Consider the following 7670-nt stretch of genomic DNA (forward strand, 5'->3'; position numbering starts at 1 on the left):
AGGGCAGAGCAGAGAGGGACAATCCCCTCCCTGTCCCTGCTGCCACCCCTCTGCTGATGGAGCCCAGGATCCCATCGCCCTTCCCAGCTGCCAGAGCCACTGCTGGCTCAGGGGAAGTTCCTCCAGAACCCTTCAGGGTTCTTTTTCCCAGGAGCATCTTTTCACCCAGCCCTTCCCAGCACCAGCTCTTCACACACTGGTTTAGGTAGGACATGTGTGGCCTGAGTCCCTCCTTGACATTTTTAAAGACTAGATGGTGGATCTAAAGGTTTCTCCAGAGCTTCTGGGCCTGTTTGTAGATCATTCAGACCTGGTCCAACATCTGCTGCCAGAACACACAGCACAACCCAGGCCAAAGGATGGCAGGACACGGTCACTCCTGGAAGGCCGGGGGTGAGTTTACAGTCATGGCATCTCCAGGTCCTTCCAGCCCTTGGAAACCACCATCAGGTGGTTTCTTCTACAGTTGTAAGCTGCTGGTGGTGGTGTTCCTCACTGAGGGTCCTTTCCTGGGATGCTGACATCCAACACAGACCCATACTCAGGTGAACAAGTCCAGCCCCACTTCCAGCCCCACCACCAGTAGAAACTGGGCTCAAACATTCACTGGGGGGGGAGGGTGGGGAGATCTGGCACCATCCCAACATGGAGGCGATGGAAGATCTCCACACCACATCACCAACAGGGAGCAGAAGACATCAAACCTGCAACCCTCTCAGCTTCACAGACGATCAGAGACTCTTTATCCCACCAGCTTCGTTTCCCCACAGCCCCATGTGTCCTGTCTGGTGGTGGAACCAGGTTTCTGGGAGGTGGAACCTCCATGACTTTTTAGTTTTGGAATGATTTGGGGTTGGGGTTGGGGTTTTTTTTGTTTTCTTTCTCCTGAAGTTCTCTCAACAAAACACAGCAACCAGATCTTCAGCTTGGGTTTGAGCTGGTTGGACAACACCATCCCAGCGCGGGGGCAGAAGGCAGGAGGAGGAGGAGGGAGGAAGAAGAGGAAGAGGAGGAGGAGGAGAAGGAGAAGAAGGAGGAGGAGGAGGAGGAACAGGAGGAGGAGTGATGCTGTTTTTACTCTTGTAAAATAGACCCGGCGAATCGCCGCCTTGTTTTGGGATGGGGATTTCGGGGAAGGGGGTGGGGGGTGGGATTTTAGGGGGTTGGGAGGGAGGGAGACACACACAGAGTGGGTGTTGGGGTGGGTGTACTTTTTTCTAATTAATATTTAATTTATTCCTTAGAGTGGGGGTTTTCTTTGGGGGAGGGGGGGGGGCTAATTTATGAGCTGAAGGCTGGCAACCTAAAGCAGGCGGTTAAAGCTGCAGCGGGCCCACGGCTCGGCGCGTCGGGCTTTCAACCCTACCTGAACCTAACCCCAAGCCTTGCCCATTCAGAAAGGTCTAGAAACAAGACCCTGGGCCACTAGATCACCTCAATTATTACCCCCATCCCCCCCCCCAACCAGCTCCAGCCTGCTAATTACCATGCAATGAATTGAATGCCATGGGAAAGGGCTTCGAGAGGGAACGAGACGAATCGGTAGCGTGTTTAGTACTAGGTTTATCTGCTAGGACTGGGTTCTACTACAGCTTTAAGTAGCCTTAGTTTATACAAATCAGCCCAAAAGCGACACAAAAGGCCCTTCACAAAGAGGCCTGGAGGTGACTTTTGGAGCCCATCAACTTGTTTCTTGCCTCCCAGAGTCCTTAACCAACTTAGACCGACGTGTCAAGCTTGGTTCCAGGAGGAGAAAAGGAACTTTGCTCCCAGGTGGAAAAGGATGGACTGTTTCTACACACACTCTTGTATACTACTACTACTACTGGGTGAAGACCAAGGGGGTTTTGTAATGCACTGTAGAACAGGCTCCTAGTCCTTTTTTTATAGAGATGTTATTCCAATGGTGCATTTTTTTGGTTTAATAAATAAAGTTTTGATACAATTTGGCTGCTTTTCCTTGGGTAACGAGGCGGGCGGCGGGCGCTGGGGAGGGGGTGGCCTAGGGGAACCCTGCAGCTCCCAGCCCTGCCCACACCATCCCATCCCATTCCATCCTTTCTCATGCCATCCGATCCCATCCCACCCCATCCCATCCCATGCCATCCCATCCCATCCCATCCCATCCCATCCCATCCCATCCCATCCCATCCCATCCCATCCCATCCCATCCCACACCATCTCATCCCATTCTATCCCATCCTACACATCCCACCCTATCCTATCTCATCCCATCCCACCCCACCCCATCCCATCCCATCCCATCCCATCCCATACCACACCATCTCATCCCATTCTATCCCATCTCATCCCATTCTATCCCATCCTACACATCCCACCCTATCCTATCCCATCCCATCCCATCCCACCCCATCCCATCCCATCCCATCCCATCCCATACCACACCATCTCATCCCATTCTATCCCATCCTACACATCCCACCCTATCCTATCTCATCCCATCCCACCCCACCCCATCCCATCCCATCCCATCCCATCCCATACCACACCATCTCATCCCATTCTATCCCATCTCATCCCACCCTATCCCATCCCACACATCCCACCCTATCCCATCCCATCCCATCCCATCCCATCCCATCCCATCCCATCCCATCCCATCCCATCCCATCCCATCCCACACATCTCATCTCATTCCATTCCACCTCATCCCATCCTATCCCACCCCATCCCATCTCATCCCATTCTATCCTGTCCCACACCATCCTACCCTATCCCATCCCACACCACCCCATCACATCCCACACCATCCCATTCCATCCCATCCCATCCCACACCATCCCATCACATCCCACACCACACCATCCCATTCTAACCCATCCTATCCCACACCATCCCATCACATCCCACACCATCCCATCCCATCCCATCCCACACCACCCCATCACATCCCACACCACACCATCCCATCCCATCCTATCCCACACCATCCCATCCCACACCATCCCATCCCATCCCACCCCACCCCATCCATCTGGGAGCAGATAAGACTTAGTTCCCCCCCCCAAATAAACCCATTTCTCCAGCTGTCCCTGGAGGTCCCCGAGCCCAACAGAAACCACCTCCCACCCAGCAGAAACATCTCCCTCCCTTTTCTTCTCAGCCCTGAGACTCTGACCCTTCTCCTCTCCTTCAGTGACTCTGCCAGCCACGCAGACCTTTGACTTGGGAAGGACAAACCCCCTTCTTGCTTCTGCTCCTTAAAAGCCTGACAAAAAAAATGAGACATCTCTTCCTCCTGCCCATGGAAGAGTATTTCCTGACACCCATATGGCCCTTGTTAAAGAACACCAGTTCCTGAGGCAACGCTCAGAGCTCCAGCTCCCAAATCCACCTTGTGGTTTGATGGACTAGACAGAACATGCCACAGGGCTGACTCAGCTCTGCCAGGCAGCAGCTAATGTGATCCTTGAGTAAAATGAGGAGCTGCAATGCAGAGGGAGACACAAGAGCTTTACCAGCTGTTAGTAGCGTGAAGGTGGGGCCAAAAGCATCTCTCAGAGAAGGAACTGAAAATTAAGGGGGGGGGATATTGTTTCCACCCTTCTTTTTCACCCCATTCATCCATCATTGATGTTACCATCACCTTTATGTGATGATCTCTAGTGTGCCCAGTCATAAAGAGGTTGAGGAGAGTTCTGGAGATACCAACCACCTGAGTTGTTTCATTCCAAAGGAGGAGAAGAAGATTGGAGCTCTGGTCTTCAGCCACAGAATCCCAGAATCAAAAGGTTGGAAAAGATCTAGAAGGTCATCAAATCCAACCATTCCCATCCTAAACTAAACCAAGCTTGATCCTGGTCTTGGATCAGTAGGGAAATGAGACCATTCTCCAGCCATTTCTAAGTTCACACTGGTCTTTCCCCATGGCCAAGCTCTTCTTCTTCTTCCCTCAACGCTCCTACCTCCGTAGCCAGCAGCTACATGACCATTTGCAGATGTCTCTGTAGGGCTGATGTTATGCTGGGTCTTCCAAAGCAGATGTTCATGTTCCTACAGATGTTCATCTACTTCATGATCCTCTCAGCCTGCAAGAAGATGAGTAAATAGGTGGGGGGACCTCACTGCAGCCTCCCAGTCCCTGAAGGGAGCAGAGGAACAGGAGGGGAATCAGCTTGTTAAAGGGCAGAGACTGGCAGGACAAGGGGGCTGGAGTGAAGCTGGAGGAGGGAAGGGGGAGATGAGATCTTAGGGGGAAGTTCTGAGGGGCTGGAAGGGGCTGCCCAGAGAGGAGGTGGGTGCCCCATCCCTGGAGGTCTTCAAGGTCAGGTTAGCTGGAGCCCTGGGCCTGGAGGTTGGTGGCCCTGCCTGATTTTTAGGGAAGATCTTGTAATCAAACAGAATCCAAAGGATGATTCTTGGGGCTGAGCTGTCCAAAACTTCACCCAAGCTCCACAATATCAGACCATTTGCCCCCTGAACAAGGTTCACTTTGGATCATCTCTCTTGATCCAAGCCATCTTCATGCAGAGAGCTGTTGGACAGGACCAGAAAGTGACCTTCATGGGCTTTGGAGGTGAGACACATAATGCTGAAGCTGGTTTTTTCCCATCCATCTTCGTTCAGGGTGTCCCTTGGGCAGGAGAAGCAGCTATTCCTACAGCTTCCCTGGCACTCTCTCAAGTAGGAGGTGATATCTCAAAGCTGACAAGCTGAAGGGCTGCAGGGAGGTCTGAAGTAATGGAAATGTTTACTAACAAGAAGAAACCATCCATCATCACCACCAGAGCTCTTCAAGTCTCAATTCCAGCTGGAAGCAAGAACGAGCCAAGCACGAGACACACAGTGAGATGAATTTGGATTGAATCTTATGACAGATCCTGCAAAGATTTCAAGTGGGAATGGCAGGTGTTGCTCTGGAGGAACTGTAGGGAAGAGCAGGGTAATTCCCTGCTCAGGCCCCACCTGGAGTGTTGTGGCCAGTTCTGGGCTCCCTGGGATCAACCAGCCAGGGATCTCCTGGAGAGAGTCCAGAGGAGGGACAGAGATGCTGAAGGGCCTGGAGCATCTCCCCTGTGAGGAAAGGCTGAGGGACCTGGGGCTGTTCAGCCTGAAGAGAAGAAGCCTGAGAGGGGATCTGATCAATGGGGATCAAGAGCTGAAGGGTGGTACACAGGGGGACATGGGCAGCCTCTGCTCAGTGGCTGTGGGGACAGGACAAGGGGTGATGGGCTCAAGTTGGAGCACAGGGAGTTCCCCCCCAATGTGGGGAAGAACTTCTTCCCAGTGAGGGTGAGGGAGCCCTGGGCCAGGCTGCCCAGGGGGTGTGGAGTCTCCTTCTCTGGAGAGATTCCAGCCCCAGCTGGATGTCTCCCTGTGTGCCCTGTCCTAGGGACCCTGCTTGGGCAGGGGGTTGGACCTGATGACCCCTGGAGGTCCCTTCCTTCTGTGATTCCTTCAGTCCTGGCCATGCTGCAGTTTGAATGAAAAGGGGGAGAAAAGAAGAAGAAAAGAAGTTGATTCTGTTCAAAAAGCAGCTGCATTTTCAGGGCAGGAGTGACAGCAGCTGCTCACGACTCTCTGGGAGTAGCAGGGTATTAACCACACGTGTTGGGTCAAGGATCCTCTGGGTTGTGTAGAGCTTTTTGATGCTTGCTGACCTCAGAAACTCCAGCTGTTTGAGAAGATGCTGTGGGCACTCAGGGTGAGAGCATTTTGCCCAACACTTAGGAGAAAAACAAAGAGACACCATCACTGGGTATGTTGGGGTTTTTTTTAGGAAGAAATCATGTCAAACAAATTTAATTTCCTTTCCTGACAAGGTCATGGCCTTGGAGATAAGGAAGAAGCAGAAGATGACAAGAAAAGCACTTAGAAAGGCTTTTAGCACTGTATCACCTGCCATTCTGAGAAGAATAGGAGGCTGGATGGGCTCTCCTGGGCTCTGCCTCGGGTCTGCTGGAGCCTGAGAGGTTGGATCTCTGGGATCCTTGGGGTCCCTTCCAACCCAGAGCAGGCTGTACTGATTCCACTTGCTTTTATCAAACCTCAAGGTGAGGTTATGATGTTGGTACCACACACAGTCCTGCCATCCCTGCTGCTTCAGAGAAGCCTTACAAGTAAAGAGCCTTTCTTGTAACAAGGACAAGTTTAGGTTAAGCCAGGCCTTAGAGGCTGCAGCTATAATCCTGGCTCTTCAACCTTAGAGTAGCAGAGGCTCATCCTCTTCTAGTGCGCTCTGGAGACGGTGTAATAGTAGGTTTAACCTTGAGAAGAGCACTCCTGGCCTTAATTACACTCTCTTGCATAGTTAAGACTTTAGTAAGGTACTCAGTAGTATTCTCCTCCTGCCTTTCTACAGATGGCAGCACAAAGTTAAACGACTCCTTCAAGGTCATGCAAATCAGGGGAGAGTTACTGAGCTCCCCAGCTCTACCTCCTGCTCTCAATCATGAGCCATCTCCTCATGAAGTCATCATCAGATCATAGAATCACAGAATCAGAGGGCTGGGTTGGGTTGGAAGGGGTCACAGAGCTGGGTTAGAAGAGGTCCCAGAGCTCCAACCCCCCTGCCACAGGCAGGGCCACCAACCTCCAGGTCTGGAGCTCCACAAGGTTGCCCAGGGAACCTTGGACTTGAACACCCCCAGGGATGGGGCACCCACCCCAGATGTGTCCACCCTCTTGTGTGTTCTTGGGGATTTAGGATTTCTTTCTTCTCTGCAGGGTACTGATGAGCTGAAAGTCCAATGAAAGCTTCACCTGATCCCAGCTTGGTTGATCAGGAAGCAGAGAAGAAGGTCCTTAGAAAAGTCTTTGTGTTGGGCAACTAAAGCCACGTCCCCCCCATTTATCAGGAAGAAGAGGAGAGACCATGACTGCAGCTCTGCTTCATAGAGGGAGAAGGTGCTGCTGGTTAAAGACTCTAATTTAGCTGTAGAAAGTGGAGCTGGAGTCTCATCCTGATGCCAGCTGAGTTCAGAAAGGTGCAGATGCCACAGGCAATGGTGTGAGTCATTGGATGAGACAAGGAATTAGTGGAATCTTTCTTTAGCCATCAAAAACACACCTTGCAGCTGTCAGGACCAGCCCATTTTGCCTCTCTTCTCTTTCCATCTCTCATTAAAAATCTACAAGATGGTGAGAAGCTGGTGGAACAAAAGCTCTAGAGATAAAGAGGCTGATAGGAGGTTCTCTAAGTGGATTGAATTTAAATCTAAGGGAAATGTTTTAAAGGCAGTTCAAGCTTTTCCTGATTCTTCAGTGCAGAAACTATAGCCTGATTTATCTAATCTATTTAGCCAAGTGTAAATCTTGGGCCTAAACATGAAAAAATTCATTCTATAAATTAGCTTTCCATTCTCTTGCCATTTTTTGTCTCTTTTTTCCTTAAAAGAGGGACAAAAATAGAATGTTCCAGCTGGTTTAGAGCACAAAGCATGTTTTAAAAGGATCCATAAACCACCCTGAACCGTGCAGGTCGCTATTCCAGGAAATAAACCCAATTTTATAGCCCCCAGGATAAAGAAATCTTGTCATTTCCAGGTAGGTAACCAGGTGGAAAAAGCCTTGAGGAGTTTTGTCCTCAGGGTTGTAAAGCAAATGTCATGATTTACTAGAGAACTCGCTGCTTGGAATAGTAGATGTTCAAATTTTAATCCTGGAGGGTGCAAGTGATACTGTGGAACGCATCCAAATCAGACCTGGAG

Source organism: Gallinula chloropus (genome assembly GCF_964237585.1).
Source record: "Gallinula chloropus genome assembly, chromosome: Z".
NCBI lineage: Eukaryota > Metazoa > Chordata > Aves > Gruiformes > Rallidae > Gallinula > Gallinula chloropus.